This window comes from Phocoena phocoena, chromosome 2 (genome assembly GCF_963924675.1).
Source record: "Phocoena phocoena chromosome 2, mPhoPho1.1, whole genome shotgun sequence".
Classification (NCBI taxonomy): Eukaryota; Metazoa; Chordata; class Mammalia; order Artiodactyla; family Phocoenidae; genus Phocoena; species Phocoena phocoena.
In genome coordinates this window covers 142553438-142572946 of record NC_089220.1, presented here as the reverse complement: position 1 = coordinate 142572946, position 19509 = coordinate 142553438, and the positions used below count along the sequence as shown (strand labels likewise).

Below are 19509 nucleotides of genomic sequence, written 5' to 3'. Positions count from 1 at the left end.
CACCTACCCCAGTCCACTGGAAAATGGGACCTCAACATGAACTGGGTGGGCTCTCCTGAGTTCTTGGTGGCCAAGTTCAGGTGTGTCTTTGAGTGTACCTTGTGACCTTAACAATACCTGTAAAGCCAGATCAAAACATGTGGGTGTCCCAGGGAAACTAATCATTGTCACCCTTCAGAAATAATGTTCTTTAAATATCTGTTTTACATCCATTTATTTACAGTCTGAGCACTGCAGGGGAAAGGGAGAGAAGTCTGTGGATGGTGGGCAACAAGCAAGGTCTTCTCCACTGTCCTGAGTAATTTACTTCTGACTTTGAAATTGCACAGATCACTCAGCAAAACAAAGCCCCTTCAGTAACTAGGCCTACCCTTCTTATAAGACAATAAACAAACCTGCTTCTGAAGATTCTAACCCCAAACCTAAGTGGCTCATGACATTAGTTCTTCCAGCCATACTTGTTACTCCCCGTGAATGAACTCTGGCAAATACAGTTTTCTCCATCTTTGTCACATCTTCCATGGTTGCATTAGTTTTCCATTGCTGCATCACAAATGACCACACACTCAGAAGCTTAAACATCACGCATTTACTATCTCGCGTTTTCCGTAGGCTAGAATCCAGCCACAGCTTAATGGGATTCTCTACTTCATGGTCTCTCCAGGTGGAAAGCCAGGTGTCAGCCAGGACTGGGATCTCACCAGAGACTCAACTGGGGTAAGATCCACTTCCCCAGTTTGTTGCAAAATTCATCTCACGGCTGTAAGACTGAGCTCCCTGCCTTCTTGCTAGCTGTTGGCCATCGGTCTCTCTCAGGTCCTAGAGGCTGCTCCCAGTTCCCTGTCACGTGGTCCCTCTAGTAAGTAATAAGCTTACTTATTCAAAAATGGCAGTGGAGGCCACTGTCCTTGGTCATGGGGTCGTTGCTGTGTCCGAAGCTGCAGCATTCATGATGAACTTACTTCCGATTGTGGGTGACCACTGGGTACATATTCTTGTCCCTATTGGATTTGTCTTTGAATGTCCTCTAGACAGAAAGAGTGGTGAAAAGCTAACTGCCTTCTGCAACAAGAATCTGTTACGTAAAAGAGAACTGAGACCCAATGAAGAAGTCACCTGGAAGTAAAAGCTGTGGCTGAATTACAGAATGTTCACCTTTTTTAAATCACAAGAGAAATAAAAACAGGTTCATGTTTTTTAAAATAGCAATGGAGAATCACTCTTGAATATATTTGTACGTACACACACACGCAAAGTAGCATAATGATAGGTGTAACGTCTTGTCACTTTTACTATAGTCTATTATTTTATATTAGTTTGGAGCAAGTCACAGGTTTCACTCACATTCAAGGGGAGATGATTATGGACGTGAACATAAGCTCTTCAATAACTAGAGCCACCCTAGGGTCTATCTGCCACCGTGGTGTGGTTTTGGTACCACTGATGGATCAGTGCCCTAGGAACCGATTGACGGGTCTACTCCTTCATCTAGTTCTGGAGGGATGAGGAAAGTCAGGACTAAATTATTCCCTCTCCCTAAGTTCATGACAGCTTCTTCTTTCATTCCTTAGTAGATTAATGTGTTCACTTAAAAATGAGAATGGATTTTCAAGTTTTACGCAATTTAAAAGTTTCAGTAAAGACAAGTATTTGAGCTTTATTTCTTGGCCTTTGCTTCCGAGCAATTGCTGTTAATATTTACCCATAAGTCCCCTCGGTTCTGCTTTTTCCAGTTTCCATTGAAGGGTGAAACTCATTCATCTCAGTGCATTTGATACTATTGTAAATGAAATCTCTGGAAATGCAGTGTGATGTGGTAAGCCATCCATTAGGCCTCAATTTTACTTAAAATCACAGGCTGCAAAGTATCATGCTTCAATTTAAAGAAATAATGGCTACAAAACCCAGTGCTGATAGCGATCCCTAGAGAAATGAATGAGTGTGTACCCATGATATTGGCACCTTCTCAAGAGAAGAAAGTTTTTAAATGAAGAGGCAGGATGACTAATGTTTCCATGGGTAAAAGATCATTTCTTTCCATAGAAAGAAAAAGCCACTTGGCTCTCAACAGAGATCAGGAGATTGAAATTGAAGAAAACAAAGTGAATAAACATGGAAAGGATATCTGGAGTCATAAAGGATAAATTTGTTCCCCAAATCACAAATACCCTCAAAAACAGAAACAGGACACCACCTTAAGGGAAAAATTTTATTTATCCAAAGGAGACAAAGGCTCAGTAGGGGAAGCTAACAGGGGACTTATTAGCATAGCATAGCAGAGACCTCATTGCAGTGCCCTTTTTTTATGTCTTTGGAGCGGTAGCCTAAAATGGGTGGTGGCATTGCTCCCTTCTTTCACTGCGGCACTGCTCTCCCCTTTATTTTATACACCATACCCTCCCCTTGGATTCCAGGAGGGAAAGCCATGGCAATAGCTCTATTTGACCACATCCATCTACTTCCTAAGGTCATTCATGGCACTGACCTTTCCTTTATTGGCTGCCAAATGGCTATGACCTCAAGCCCTTGCCTCTCCCAGTTACAAAGAGATTTTTTGGGTAGTTCTGATGGGGACGTTGGCCACTTCACATTGGCTGAACCATAGTCTGGTTTGGATTTCTTGAAGGAGTGGGAGAAGTGCCAATCAAGAAGGTCCTCAAGGGGCTTCCCTGGTGGCGCAGTGGTTGACAGTCTGCCTGCCGATGCAGGGGACACAGGTTCGTGCCCCAGTCCGGGAAGATCCCACATGCCGCGGAGCAGCTGGGCCCGTGAGCCATGGCCACTGAGCCTGCGCATCCGGAGCCTGTGCTCCGCAACGGGAGAGGCCACAACAGTGAGAGGCCTGCGTACCACAAAAAAAAAAAAAAGAAGGTCCTCAATGTGTCTGTACAGCTGTGGTACTCTTTCCTATTTTCCAACTTTCAAATAGATTTTTTCATTCCTTTATATTTTGGTTATTCCGATGGGAAAAAGAGATTAGGGAATTAAAGATTAGTTCAAATCACCATCTCACCATCTCAAACTGGATGTTGCAGATTCTTTTTATATCAACACCCTATTTTTAACTATTTATTTATTCTTGAATGAGGAAAGGGAAGGTCCATCCTTGACATCTATTTGCCTAGAATCGTGGAGAAGACACTTACTGTGTAACCCCGTACTTCACTGCCTTCCTGTGAGCATGCCCAGTTCTGCAGTCTGAAGTGTGTGGGTGGGCCGTGGCTGAGGAAGGGCCTTAGTCTCCAAGCCACCTCACTTCAGTGTGTGTTGAGGGACAGTTTTCTACATTAGGATGTCAGAAGTTCTGCTTACCCTCATATCCACACCAGGCGTGTGGTGTGGTCATATCAAGTCTCCTTCCCAGTGCTATGGCTGCTAAGTAGAGTGAGTGTCCCATTACCCTAGGGAGCTCAGGTGCCCGCTTACATTGGCTGGTGGCTCTCCAGTCCACAGCACTTACAGTTCTACACAGTGATCCCAAAGATCCCCTAGTCCTGGCCCCATCTCTGCCAACCTACAAAGAGGGTCACGTTGGTAAAGACATGATTCATACTGAAGAAGTAAGAGTGTTGAACTTTTTGCAACAATTATATTAGCTTCAGAACTGAAAAACTGTTAGGAGAAGAGGAAGACACAGGAAAAGAATTATAGTGAATTACTTAAATGCACCAATTTCAGTTCATCAGAACAAGTAGGCAAAAATAAATAAACAACAAACAAAAAGAGGTAGGAAGAATTTAAATATTTAAATTATTTAAATATCTCTATATTTAAATATTTAAATAACACCATGACTAAGGTAGACTTAATAGACATAAATGAAAAATGACATTTTTAAAGCAGACAGTGCCTTCTATCACAGGATCTAGGTGGTGATTAAAGATTTTGTTTTGATCATGAAATAAATGTAATATATTTGATAAGCAGAAATAATAGATAGCACATTCTTTTACAAAAGTAGAACGGATACTGTCAGTAGGAAAAATTAGACAAAAAAATAACTCTGCTGTTTTCCATTTGTAAATTGAAAAATTCTATTAAAAAGGCATTACCATTTTTTTCCTGCTGATTTCTGGGAAACCATCAGATGTAAGACAAACCATGATTTTAAACCGCAGGTTTTTTTAGGATTTTTAAGACAAGCTAATTGTATTTATTCTTGCATTTTATGTAGATTTGGGTTAGAAATTGATGTTAAATACTTTTTAAAAGTTTACATATAAACTGACATCCTGATTTAATCTTCCGCTTTTTTAATTGTAGTAAAATGCACATAACATAAAATTTACCATCTTAACTATTTTTAAATGTAAATTCGGTAATGTTAAGTACATTCACCTCATTATGCAACCAATCTCCAGTTAAAAAAATAACTCTCCGTGTCCCCCAGCCCCTGGCAACCACCCTTCTACTTTCTGTCTCTATGAATTTCACTCCTCTAAGGACTCGTACGTGTGGAACCATACAGTACTTCTCCTCTTCTGATTGGCTTATTTCACTTAGCACACTGTCCTCCTAACTATTTTTCTTACATTACCTATAATTATATATTTAGTAATATATTTCCTAACACCTTAACTTTCACTTGTGGATTAAGCCCTTCTTGGTCACAATATACTTTTAATACATTCTTGAATTCAATAAGGCTACAGTGAATATATACGAATGTTACGAATTGTCTTGGCTTCTTTTGGCTGTTACTTTTGGAAGGCAGCTATGCTCACCACTGTACCACCAGCCTTTTGGTTATTTATTAGGTATTGTTACTGAAGTTTGGTTTGCTTCATCACTGGGCAGATGTCCATATTTTTTAATACGTACTCTGGAGAAGTTAATTCATTTTATATAATATCTTCCTAGTACGCTTGTCCTCCTGATTTGTTTATTTCTCATTTTATTTCTACTAATTACTTTATTGCCTTTCCTCATAGCTGTTTCATTATTCTTTTGCTTTTCTAGAGTTTATTTTCTTTGTGTTACAGTAAACGATGAAAGCATTTCAGGTTATTTTCTTCTGATCATAGAGTCGGCACTCTTCCATCAGTTTTCGTATGTAATGTTCTCATTTTCATAATTGTTTATTAATGTATATGTGATTTCTTCTTAACTTACCATAACCTTTTGACTTTAAAAGGGCTATTTCTATATTTCAACATTTTCAAAATTGGATTGCGACTTAAATACAAAAGACAGAGAGCAAATACGAAGAAATAAATTAACAACTTTTCAATATAACTGGTGGATACATAGGCTCTGTTAAATAATTCTTTGTGCATATTTATATATTCAGGATGTCTTATAATTAAAATAATTTACATGCTTAAAAAAAGAATAGGCTATAAAGTGAGGTATGGAAGGAAGTAGGGTAGGAAGATTTAAAAAAATAAAATCTAATCCAATCTGTTCCTTTCACTGATGAGGAAACTGATGTCATTTTAGAGGAAATCACTGGTCACAGACCTTGAGTATTTTTAGGCCAAAATTTTAGGGGCAAACTGTCTGTGGAGCATGTCCTCTGAAATGAATGGCCTTGCAAGCACAAAGGGAAAAGAAAGAGGGCAGGATCTGGGACTGAGATAATCCACCAGGACATGTGCTCTTCACTGAAATTCTTTAAATTGATGCAAAAATCTAAAAATAGCTCCTTAGCAGACTTCCCAGGGTGTCTGGAACACCTACCATTATTCATTGCTTTAGACTAAAACATTGGAAAGTTCTGAGACCAGTCTCCTGGGAAAGTTAGCATCATAACCTGGCATCACCTTTAAAACCTTGGCCTCATTGTATTTACCAGATCTGATTGCAGGTTCTCTTTCAGGACCCAGATCATATAGGACACAGAAAGGTTAACTTGGCGGGGGAGAATAATGGGTAGGAAAAGTCCACTGCATGTGGGTCTACCCATGCACAACGTCTGCTGATGGAACTGACTGTGAGTGTGGGAGGGAAAGATGAACAGGCCATGGATGCCAGGATTTAGCCATGTCACATGGTTGCTGAGTCTGGGGCCAGGCCAGGGCTGAGGGCTTGCCCCCTTCAGGGTCAGATTTCACTGACGGTGCACTGTGCACGTGACTAGCGCTGAGATGTCTCCCAGCCCTTGTTCTGTTTTCCAAATCTCTAGAAAACCCCTTCTTGACCAAATGACAATTTGTTGACCTTTAAAATATCAGAGCTGGGAGAGGTATTTAAAAGGAAATCTGTCATGAACTTCCTAGCTGGAATGATAACTAAATGGCCTTGCCAATTTAATGTCTGGAAATTAATAACAAAAATAAAAACATAAACATTAGAGATAGTTTTTATTTAAAATTATAACTTTTAACTTGCTAAAGTCTTGATTTTATTTTATTGCTTATTTTGCAGCAGGAGAAATGAAAAATAAACATGATCAGAAACGTATATTTTAAAAATGACAAAATATTAAAATCACGAGTTAAGGAACACTTTTTAAAAAGTAATCAAATGCAGCTGGTGTTTCGTTTTGCGTGTTTAGCAGCAGAATTCTTTTATTCAGATGAAGTCTTTTGGGGAAGCTGGTATATAAAACAGTAATGAGTAGAGCTTTACCAATGCAGGTAGAGTCGGGGACCAAGAGGCAGCTCATTTGGGCCGTGTATCAGTCAACTTTTGCTGATGTAGAGCTGTATAACAAATGACCCCAAATTCTTAATGGCTTACAACCACAAATATTTCTTTCTTGCTCACAAGGCTGTGCAATGGCTGTCATCGCTCTCTTCCAAATTGGGGAATAGGTTAAGAATTTTGCTGCATATGTATTCTCATTGTAGGAACAGACTGAAGGACCATCTCCTATCTAGGATTTGATGTTCTCATGGGAGAACAGAGATGCAAGAGGTTAAAATGGAAACATGAGATATCATTTAAGGTCTCTGCTCAGAATTGTCACATTGCCACTTCCACACAAATTCCACTGGACAAAGCAAGTCATCTGGCCATAAACAACATCAACAGAGTGGGGAAGTAAACTCCTCTTATGGAAATGTGGGAAGAGCATTTGCTAAACTAAAATATTATCTACTTGCTGTAGCCTGAGTGTTTGCATCGCCCTAAAATTCACATGTTGAAACATATCCCCAAAAGTGATGGTATTAGGAGGTCGGGCCTTTGGGAGATGATTAGGTCATGAGGGTGGAGCCCTCGTGAATGAGATTAGTGCCCTTTTAAGAGACCCCTGAGAGCTCCCTTGCCTCTTCCACCATGTGAGGATACAAGTAGAAGTCTGTGACCCAGAAGAGGGCCCTCATGCAACCATGCTGCCCCTTAATCTCATACTCTTCCGGCCTCCAGAACTGTGAGAAATAAATTTCTATTGTTTATAAGTCACCCAGTCTGTAGTATCTTGTTATAATGACCCAAATGGACTAAGATACCACCATCCCTGGGGTCCTTCAATCATCTCCATACAACCCTAAGACACTAAGGAGTAGAGTTTGAAAATCAATGAATGATCCAATCCAACTCCTTTCCTTTTACAGATGTGGGAATGAGGTCAGGAATTGATCAAGGTGGTGCCTGCAGCATCACAGCAAGTTAGAGGTGTACCTAGAACCAGAACACAATTTTGCTAACTCGTTGTTCAGTGCTCAATCAATTGGAAGACAGTTCATCTCTGCTACATGATAATGCTCCAAGCTGCTGAAATATATCTTTTAAATACTTAAAAATTCAAGACATTAGGCAAAATTTATAATTATAGAGTATGCAGTGAGACTATTAATTAACTTGTACCTGGAGTGGATTCAGCCCACTAATACATAACCTTGGATTTTGTCAATGTCAAAAGCCTCTTGGCAAAGATTTGCTGTCAACCTCAATCATTGGGCTTGGTCTTAAGGTCCCTCAGGATGGAAGATGTGATGAGATTTGGGAGGAAACAGAGGGTTTTCCTTTTTGTACTTGTCATTGATTTTTGTCTCGTGTTTTCAAATGCGTTTGCTTGTTTTAATCTGGGGCATTCTCCTGATGAAGATAAAGAACCCGTCATGGAGCTGTCCTATAAAAATGACAAAAAGAGGGTATATATTTATACATAGAGCTGATTCACTTTGCTGTACAGTAGAAAGCAACTATACTCCAATTAGAATTAATTTTAAAAAAAGATATACAGTCGGCACTCTGTATCCATGGGTTCTGCATCTGTGGATGCAACCAACTGCATATCAAAAATATTTGAGAAAAAATAATTCCAGAAAGTTCCAAAAGTCAAAACTTGAATTTGCCGCACAGGCAGCTACTTACGTAGCATTTACATTGTGTTAGTTATTATAAGTAATCTAGAGATGCTTTAGAGAATACAGGAGGACTTTAGGTTATATGCAGATACTATGCCATTTTATATAAGGGACTTGAGCATCTGCAGATTTTGGTATCTGCAAGGGGTCCTGGTACCAGTACTCTGCAGATACCAAGGGGTGACTGTATTGTTAGATGAAAAAGCAAAACGCCAATCATTGTGTATAGTGCGCTATCATTTCTTTAAGAGAAGAAAAATAAAAGAATATACCTAAAAACACAAAATGAAATAAATTTTTTAAATAAAAATGACAGGTAAGTCCCAACAAGCTCAGGAGGAGACATAACAAATACAATGGAAGGAAAGAACAGCCAGTGTGTATTTTTAAAGACTCCCTAGACTTTTTTCCTTATACAGTTAGCAAACACTTCTAGAAGATTCCTAAACTTTTCTTTCTGCCACTAAAGGTTTTCACACCAGCCTGCAGATTATAGAGCAATGGGCTTTCCTGAATCCTTAGCCCCTTCTGTAGAAGCAGGAGTATTTAAAGATCAGTATTGCTTACCAATTGGCAAAAGACTTAAAAGAGGCTTTCACCTCTCCTGTTACTAAACAGCAGAGAGCAGCAATCCGGACTTGCTTAATTATTAAGAAGTGAGCTTCCGTGTTTTGGGTAGAGAAATTTGGTTGCTGACAGATGGATTGCTCTTTGGTGCATGTGAGCCCATGGTCCTAGGAGAGCATTTTTCTGAGGATGTTGACATTTGTGTGTTCTCTCTTCTCTAGAGGCAGATGGCACCACCTTCACCCTCCTGACCTGATGTTCCTGTGATCTGAAGATCTTGAAAACATTCAAGAAAGAAACCTTAACCCAGAGTGGAAGAATGTATCTCCCTTTGAGTGACCAGAGAGAGGGGAGGGGCAGGGGAGAAAACTGACAACAAAAAGCACAGCCAGAACACATGATTCTCCTGGTGCCTTCTTCCTGGAGTGTGAGATGCACAAGGAAAGAACCTCAACTTTTGGAAAAATAACCTAACATTCTCCTGAGTAGCTTTCACTGCCAATAAACCAACACTGACCCAGAAGCAATCAAGTTTATGATCTAGCTGAATCTCCGTTCATCAAAAACCAAATCTTAATAATCTAGATCAGTGCAACCAAGGAGAATGCTCTAATGCCTAGGTATTTGTGACCTTTTATGTCCCTTACATTTTATCTGAACAAAACATAAATTATTGAGTGAGACATCAACTTTATTTCAGAATTAACTTGGGAACCCCATTTCATTTCTGTGCCTCTTTCAATGGAAAATATAACAGTTATTATAATCCAATGTACCCTTTGAGATCAAGCTGTAGCACTTTAGATGTAAAAAGCTGAAGTAAGAAATCATCTAGCATAGCCTTAATTTAATAGATAATTAAAAATCAGAGAGAAAAGGAGTCTTTCTTAGTATGGTAGGCAGAATTCTGACATGTTCTCTAAGATTCCCACCCCCCGATGTAGATACACAATATAATCCTCTCCCCTTGAGTGTGGGTGGAGCTGTGAATATGACGCTTTTCACTTTTGTGGTCAGGTTATGTTGTATGGGAAAGGGTGACAGAATTTTTCAGATGTACAGTAAGTCCCCTGTATATGAATGAGTTCCATCTTTAGAGTGTGTTTGTAGTCCAATTTGTTCGTAAGTCCAACAAAGTTAGCCTAGGTCCCCAACTAACACAACAGGCTATATTGTACTGTACGGTCATAGCTTTATGATACTTTTCACACAAATAATACATAAGAAACAAACACAAAAAATAAAGAAAACATTTTTAATCTTACAGCACGGTACCTTGAAAAGTACAGTAGCACAGTACAACAGCTGGCATCCAGGGGCTGGCATCGAGTGAACAGGCAAGGAGAGTTATTGACTGGAGGAGGGAGAGGAGGTGGGAGGTGGTACAGCTGTACTACTCTGCTCTCTACAGCACTGTACAGTAAAGTACACAAAAGCACAACCACTTGTAGAGGCTGCACGCACGTGACGATGTACACCAGACACGTGAACTGACTTACACGATTGGACGTGAGAACACGTTTGCATGTTTGAAAGTTCACGGATTGAAAGTTCATATGTAGGGGACTTACTGTAATTAAGGTCCTTAATCAGCTGACTTTAAGTTAATCGAAAGGGAGATTATCCCGGATGGGCCTGACTTATTCAGGTGAGTCCATAAAAGAAATGGGAGATTCTCAGCAAGAGAGATTCTCTGATTGACCTTGATAAATGACACTACCATGTTGCAGACAGGACCATGTGGCAGAGGACAATGGACTTGCTCTCAAGGAGCTGTAGCCCTCAGACCTACAACGGAAAGAAAATGAATTCTGCCAATAATCCAAATGGGCTCAGAAGATGAGATTGCAGTCCTGGCCAAGATCTGTTGAGACCTTGAGCAGAAGACCCAACTAACCCATGCCATAGACCCACAGACTGTGCAATAATAAATTTGTGTTATTTTTAGCCAAACTTATGGTAATTCATTACAGAGTATAGAAAAAAAAAACTAATACACTTAGATCAAACATTGAACCCGGGCAAGGCGGGACCTAGAAAAGCCTCTTTACTGACAACTTAGTTTCTTTCTGGCTATTGCCAGAAAGATCTCAGCTATCCCCCAAGAACACAAAGCCACGTGCAACCCCCAAAAGAGCTCAGAAACCTTGAGAAGGAGTCCACTGAGCAGAGTTCCTATGCTCAGCTACGATGAGCACAGCCGGCCCCAAACAGAGTTTATAGCTTTATCCTCACAAGCTGAGGGCAGAAAGCACACACCAACATCCCACAGAGGTGGTTTGCTTAAATCTTAAGAAAACTTGGGATTGGTTGCCAATATGTAAAAATTCAACAGATTTTATACAAAAATTAGAATATCTGGCTTTTCTTGAAAAACTTGGGGGACATGACAACATCAGGCCCATGGGGCCTGAGCAGCAGTGCCCTTTTCAAATGGGACAGTCATGGCAGACCCCATGGCTCCAAACTGTCTTGCACCTGGACTGTTTCACTCATTAGCTTTAAATGTCAGGTCCGGGGAGACTGTCGGTTTGGCATGTGCTTAGGGCCATGTCCCTGCAGGGAACAAGTTGGCAGCTCAGCCTGGAGAAAGAAGCGAGGGTCCCCAGTATACGGGCAGGGCTGTCAGCCTTTCTTCCAGCCACGCTGGGGTGTCGTGGTCTCAGCCCCTTCCTGCTCTGGCAGGGGGAGCAGGAGAGGGAGGGGAGGAGAAGATGGGGCATTGGCCGCCGGCCAGGCAATTCCTGCTTCTCAGAACAGATATTAAGGCACAGAAAAATGAGCGGCTGCCGCTGAGCTTGGCTGGAGGGCTGAACAAAGAACAAACTGCTGGTGACTGCCGCCTGGGGCTCTCAGCTTGCCAGCAGCCAGGGGCCAGGGGGGGCAGGCTGCGTCCCCACACCTGATTGCCATTCCTTTCCAGCCAGACAGCTCTTAGCAACAGCTACCGGAGCTGTGCGTCAGCTAGAAACGCAAGGTCCCCGTCGGCCTGGCCAAGCGGAGAGGGAAGGCAGAGCAGAGAGGAAGGCTCCCCTGGCTCGGCGCAGGCAGCATCTCCGGCACCAGGCAGGAGCTATGCTTTTCAGAGCTGAGCATCCCCGAGCCCAGGCAGCCTCTCAGCATCCTGCTCCAGCACTGCAGGGCAAAGCGCCCAGGAGGGGAGCTGTCTGGCATCAAGGGTGCATTGATAGAAACGCAACCCTTGTTCTTGGCTCCAAATGGCCTTTGTCTGGGTCCTCACAGCCTGCACCAGTGCAGAGAGAGAGAGGTGGGCATCCCACCAGCTGCCGGGCACCGCGGAAATGAGGGCAGAGGCGAAAGCAGAGGCGCCAGTTGGTGGCGGCAGCAGACACCACACTGCTCAGCTTCCCAGGAGGGAAAGGTAAGGGGACACACAGGCCTGGATGCTGCATTGCCTGCTGTCCTGAAAGCCCTTTTTCAAATTTCACAAGGGCTGGAGAGAGGAGGCCCCCTCGTCCCGGTTCCTCACCCAGCCAGCGTCTGCTCACTCAGTCAGCAGCAAGTATGTCCTCTTAACATTTCACCACTGAATTGGGAGCAATGGCTATTCGGGAGGCAGATTAAAAGGGTGTGACTGGGGGGATGTGCCTTCTTGCAAAGACGCCCATCCCTGCTCTGCAGAAAGAGCCCCCTCAGTGCTGCTGGTACAATTAGGGCCAATGATGGCCTTGTGTTCATTCCCTGAGGCCTCGCCCTCAGGCATGTCCTAGAGGCCCTGGTCCGGGTTTATACAAGGGCAAAGTTGTCCTGTCGCCATTTTGGCCCAGAACCCAAGTCCTCATCTGTCAAGTAAAGGGGTGCCTGCAGCTGTGATGTGAGCCATCTCTGACTCTGCAGGTCACCTCTCAGGACCTCGCCTCCCCCGGATCACAGGCACTGGCCACACTTTTGCGTGTCCTGTTGGCCTCACTCACATTCGGCAGCTAGCATGATCTTAGGTCTCAATGTAGGAGGGCACAGAACCAAGCCGTTGTCCTAACTTGAAGTCAGTGCCAGAATGGACAGTCTAGCCTGGACATCAGCATGGAAGAAAGCCTTCCATTGAGTAAGAAAATGCATATGAAAGCAACGTTTAAACTGTAAAGCACAATACAAATGCCCAAAGTGGTAATTAGTAGTCCTACCACTTGAGCGCTAGAACTTTTTTTTTTTTTTTCCTGCGGTACGCGGGCCTCTCACTGTTGTGGCCTCTCGTGTTGCAAAGCACAGGCTCCGGACGCACAGGCTCAGCGGCCATGGCTCACGGGCCCAGCCGCTCCGCGGCATGCGGGATCTTCCCGGACCGGGGCACGAACCCGCGTCCCCTGAGTCGGCAGGTGGACTCTCAACCACTGCGCCACCAGGGAAGCCCCCTTGAACCATAAATTTAATGATGCATTCTCCAGTTCATTTGGGGCTTACAATCATATATACTTTGCACTCCTTTGCATCAGGCTTCTATTGCCTTATTTATGCTTGAGACGGGCCCTTTAGAAGACAGTGGCACTTGTCTTAGGGCAACAGAGGGGGCACCAGACAAGGACGCAGCCTGCAGGGTTTTGTTGCTTGCCTCTGGACATCCAGGAGTGGTGTGAGGCTTCTCGTGCCTCCTAGGGGCCAATTTATAGTATTTTGTTTTGAATTTTATTTTATTTATTTTTTTATACAGCAGGTTCTTATTAGTTATCTATTTCATACATATTAGTGTATATATGTCAATCCCAACGTTTCTTGAACGGCCTGGGACAGGCTCAGTCCCCTGTGGTGGGTGAGAGGTCCTCTTCTGGCTCTCTTCATTGGCGGATTCTTTGATTCCCATTCAGGAGTTTTGCCTTTTTGATGTGCATAGCAGCACAGGGTAATCAACAGAGAAACACCCTCAATGTGCTCCTCCCTGGCTCAGGGAGCTGCAGGTGACCCACCAGGGCCACCTGTCTTCCCCCCACCTGCCAGGTGAATGATTCCCTTTTCTCGGTGCAAGTGTGGCGTAAATCCCTCTGTACTAGTTTTCTCTCCTAATCCAAGACTCCCTTTATTATGGCTGAATGAACAGACACAGAACCTGCACGAACCAGTGGCTGAGAACCTTACACTTAAGAGGAAGAAAAAAATTCTTCGACAAAACTGCTTTTATAAGATGCTCCCAATCGGTATGCGATGTCTGTCGTGGAATGGCTGATCGGGACGCGTGTAGAAAGCTCCATAGCGAAGCTGCAGTTTGTTTCTTTCAAAGTAGTCCTTTCTACTTTAAAAGGAAAGGTACGGCCAGAAAATTTTCTTCTATCAAGGACATACAAATGACCTCTTCCATACCTCACACATTAGTCTGGATCCATTCAGCAAACACTCTGATTGATTTCCACTGATTGGGGCTAAGAACACACGAGGAGTGAGGTATTATGTGTGAAAAAATCCTCCCAACTCTGTTGATTTTGTATGACAATACAATTTTAAAAAGCATCTTCCAAGGACAGGGGGACCGTACGGGGAATGAATTGTAGCCAATACTCAAGTCCACAGAACCTGCGTAACTTGTGACCGGGCCAAAAGCATTGAACAAATGCTTGCATGGTTTGGAATGATTTTTTTTTTTTCGGTTTTGCACAATAAACTGATTATTTCACATTTTGAAAAGTCAGTTTCAAGTGCTTTTTTTTTTTTTTTTTTTTTTTTAATCTGCAAAAAGAGAACCTGGAAAGGAATACAAATTCTTTCCTGGAAGACATGTATCCTGCCCTCCCTCCACCCCTGATAAACAACACGAGCACGCAGCGATTTGCCAACAGCAGCTCCAGCATGAGGCACCACATCTGTTACTGAGACACTGGAGAGACAGTGGAAAGCAAGCTGGCTGCCTGCCAACCCTCAGACTCCAGATTTTTGCTGACAAGGCTGTCAATAAATGGGCAGATGGCATCAGCTCTGCTGGCAGGAGAGTTCTGTTAACCCAACACGGGACATTATCTCAAATTCATGGTGCACTGGGCTGAGCCCTTTGTTGGGCCATTAAAACCATTCCTTGATGGAGAAGGGGGAGCAGGAAAATGAAGCAAGTAGGAGACACTGGCTTGGCGTAATGAGATTGCCTAAGCCGCCCATGATTGGCAGAGGCCAAATAAGATTAGCCCTTGTGACCATGGAAGAGATGGGGGGAAGGGCGCCTCATTCACACATTGCACGTTATGCCATTTAAACACAGGGATCCAATCCTCAGGAGCCGTGCAAGCCCCTGCGAAGAGAACTTGACCTGAAATAAACACTCGCCAGGAAGGGTCTGCATGTCTCCTTTGTAAGCGTATGCACTTGCCAGCTTTTCTTATAAGAACTGTGTGCCAGCAGCTCTAGATGAAAAGCCCAAGTGGGCTCCCTGTCCTATCAAGCCCCGGAATAAATAGCAGGGGGAACCCTCAGAGACGTCCCCTGGTGGTGACTTGGGGACTACACCCTTTCCTGTAGGAGAGAACTGTTAATCCATGTAGAATAGGGATGAATTCGGAGACTGGGAATGACATACGTAAACTACTATGTATAAAATAGATAACTAGTGAGAACCTACTGTATAGCACAGGGAACTCTACTCAATGCTCTATGGTGACCTAAATGGGAGGGAAATCCAAAAACAGAAGGGATATATGTATACGTAGAGCTGATTCACTTTGCTTTATAGTAGAAATGAACACAGCAGTGTAAAGCAACTATACTCTAATAAAAATCTTAAAAAAAGAAGCTTGCATTGATTGCAGTGTAATCTAAAGAGCCCTGGGTATGACAGATCGGCAGTGTGACCTGAAACAAGTCATCGAAACGACTCACCCTCTTTCCCCATCTAGAAATTGGGAACAACAACAAACCACTCAGCTGTTTGAAGTCATGAATGAGATAATTCCAAGCTTCTGCAGAACATAATTCCATGGGCGTTTGCGTACTTTAAGACAGTGGTTCTCAACAGGGGATGGTTTTGCCCTCCAGAAGACATTCGGTGTTGTCTACAGACACTACTGGCATCTAGTGGGTAGAGGTCAGGGCTGCTGCTAAACATCCTACAGTACACAGGACAGTACTCCACGACAGAAATGATTCAGCCCAAAATGTCCACACTGCCCAAGTTGAGAAACCCCGCGTTAGGACTGTGTAGATAAACGCTCTTCCTGCACCTCCAAAATGAGAGAAAAGAAAGACAGGCTGTCCAGGCGTGGAGAGAGAAGTCTGTATACAGTAAGAACCCTACATACCAATGAGTTCCGTTCTGAGAGCACATTCGTAAGTCCAGTTTGTTCCTAAGTCCAACAAAGTTAGCCTAGGTACTCAACTAACACAATCGGCTGCTTTTACGCTTGCTTCCGGACATCCTGGGCTTGAAATAAAGGTCCTGTACTACTATACTCTATACAGTACTGTACAGTAAAGTACACAAAAGCACCGCCACTTGCAAAGGATGCACGCACGTGAGAGTGTACGCCAGACACGTACGTGATTGGACACGTGAACACACATTCACATCTTTGAAATTTCGCAACTTGAAGGTTCGTATGTAGGGAACTGACTGTATTTGCTCTTAGTGTCTCTGGGCGACTCCCTTTCTGTGATACTCTTCCAAGTGTTATTTGCTATTTTTAACCCTTCACTGCATTGCCAGTTCCCCCAACTTTCTTCCAGCTATTCTTGCACATCAGATTTAAATAATGAAGTATCACCTCCATAAAAGGCTTTTTAGTTTAGGTTCTCATTATCTGATGAGAATATACATCTGCCCAATAACTGGGCCTGGAAAAATTTGAATAGGAGCGAGGTTTAAAAGTGGCGATTAGAATCTAAGATGTAAACAGGATTTAGGGGGTTAATAGGAAATTAACTTGATTTCAGAATTGATGGGCTTGGGGGGTTTGAGATCTAGCTACGGATGATCTCTTTCTCATTTCTCCTCTTGGTTTTGAATTGCTTTGGACAGATAGGAAAAGAGAGAGAACCCACACCCAATGTTAAAGGTGTAGCAGCCCCTTTGTAGGCATCATTCAGGCCCGTCTCTGACCTGCCCGTCTCTCCATCAGGGAGATAGGCTGAATCGTGCCCCTCATCCATATGACGAAGCCCTAACCCCGCCCCCCCACCGTACCTCAGAATGTGACCTTCTTTGGATATAGGTCATTATAGATTCAATCAGTCAAGATAAGTTCACACGGGAGTTGGTTGGGCTTCTCATCCAATATGACTGGTATCCTTACAAAAAGAGGAAATTTGGACACACACACGCACGCAGGGAGAATACCATGTGAAGATGAAAGCAGAACTCAGGGTGATAGGTCTACTAGCTAAGGAACACCAGCAAAACTGCTAGAAAAGTTTGCCAAAGATTGCCAGCAAGCCTCCGGAAGCTGGGAGAAAGGCGGATTCTCCCTCACGGCCCTCAGAAGGAGCCAACCCTGCCAACACCTGGATCCCAGGCTTCTAGTTGAAGCCACCCAGGTTGCGCTATTTTGTTACGCAGCCCTAGCAAACTAGCACAGTTGGGTAGATAGGAATTGGAGTCATGGCAAGGGAAGGTATCACTCTTGCTGGAGTCATCCTCTACCCCCCCTCAACCCCACCCACTTATTCCTAAAGAGCACGCAACTCTCTGCTCCACTTGGGCAGCCGAAGCCGCCGCCCCATCCCCTCTCTAACACGTAAAAAAGAGGAGCTTCATCAAGAGTCTCATTTTGTTATGCCCCCGGTGAGGTTTCCAGGAATATCTGCTACTCGGCTGGGTGGCAAACTCTTAAAACCACCATGACAGGGTGTAGGGGATGAAGGGGCATGGCTGCTTACCTTGATTCCTTCTACCCCATATCCTGGGAACTGGGAGATTTAACACTCCTTATAAGTCGGGCTGGTTCAGCCGTGCTCACCCCTGGCTATGCATCAGCGGCATCTGGGAACTTAAACAAACAAACAAAACAAAACACCAGGGTCCGGGGCCCCATCGCAGAATCTCTGGTCAGGGACGCTCAAGCAGCATCCCCAGGTGATGCTAATACACAGCCAGGGTTGAGCCCCACTGGACCAGGAGGAAGGGCAGCGAGGACTGAAAGGAGAAACTTGTTGGAGAGAGTGAGGGTCAAATCAGGTGATTTCTGTAGGATTTTGTGTTCGTGCTCTGGAGCAGGCAATGCAGAGACCCTGATGAATTTGAAGCTGGGAAGTAATGTTGTCAGATTGCCATTTTAGTGGCAATAAAGGGTGTTTTGGAAAGAAGAGGTAAGGAAGGCAGCAAGTCCAGTCAGAGGCTGTTGTGTGGTCCAGGTGAGTGGTGGCAGGGATCTTAATGGAAGCAGTGGAGATGGGTTGTCATGCTGTGGATGTAAACAATACATAAGTGATAACTTGATTGGCAATTTAGACAAATTAGATTTGGGCATTGAGAGGGAGGGAAGAGTCAAAAGTGAAACCCAGAGGGTGTATGGTGGTGACATTTACTGGGACAGGAAGCCCAGAAAGAGACCCTGTGAGTTCTGGTCCAGACATGCTGGGATGGAGGGGTCCAGGAGGAGACTGGAACTCTTCAGGTCTGGAACTTGGACAGGTACATTAGGGTGAGTGGTACTTTTAGAAGTTGTCACTGTTTCTTAGGAACAGATTGAGAAAGAAGGGGCCACAGACAAACCTTGGGGACCACCAAGGCTTAAAGAGAATAGGAAAAGGAGGCCAACAGAGCAAAGGGCATCACATCGAGGACACATGATCATGCACAGCCCTGTTTTGATGGGTCTCTGCTCTTATAAAGTAAAACCTCACTCCTTGACCTGACATGTGAGACCTTCAGGATCCAGGTCCTCCATCCCTTTCTTTTTTTTTTTTTTTTTTTTTTTTGCGGTATGCGGGCCTCTCACTGTTGTGGCCTCTCCCGTTGCGGAGCACAGGCTCCGGACACGCAGGCTCAGCAGCCATGGCTCACGGGCCCAGCCGCTCCGCGGCACGTGGGATCTTCCCGGATCGGGGCACGAACCCGTGTCCCCTGCATCGGCAGGCGGACTCTCAACCACTGCGCCACCAGGGAAGCCCGTCCGCCCCCTTTCTAATTCTGTAAACTCATCAGCTGCTTCTCCGCATCCCTCACCTTACCCCCGCCACACGCAACCATTCTCTGCTCCCCCAAATGACACACTTCCTCAGACCTCTTGCCTTATACTCTCTCTGCCACTCATGAGCCCCTCCTCATGAACTTGATCTTAAATCTTGTCCTTCATGATATAGCTTCTCTGATCTTCAAATTAGAATTAGTGTTCCCCTTGAACCGATGATGAAGCATCTGTAAAGATGCATTGTAATTTTTTTATTAATTTATTTTTATTATTTATTTTTAAACTTTTTTTTTTTTTTTTTTTTTTTTTTTTTTTTTTTATGCGTTACGCGGGCCTCTCACTGTTGTGGCCTCTCCCGTTGCGGAGGACAGGCTCCGGACGCGCAGGCTCAGCGGCCATGGCTCACGGGCCCAGCCGCTCCGCGGCACGTGGGATCCTCCCAGACCGGGGCACGAACCCGTGTCCCCTGCATCGGCAGGCGGACTCTCAACCACTGCGCCACCAGGGAAGCCCTATTTTTAAACTTTTTTTGGCTGCATTGGGTCTTCGTTGCTGTGCGCGGGCTTCCTCTAGTTGCGGCGAGTGGGGGCTACTTTTCATTGCAGTGCGCGGGCTTCTCATTGCGGTGG

The 19509-nt window shown here is 44.0% G+C and overlaps 1 pseudogene; it reads left to right on the top strand.

The window, feature by feature from the left end:
- Positions 1-922: 922 nt before the first annotated feature.
- On the top strand, positions 923-1126 carry LOC136119246 (NADH dehydrogenase [ubiquinone] 1 beta subcomplex subunit 1 pseudogene; annotated as a pseudogene).
- The last annotated feature ends 18383 nt before the right edge of the window (positions 1127-19509 follow it).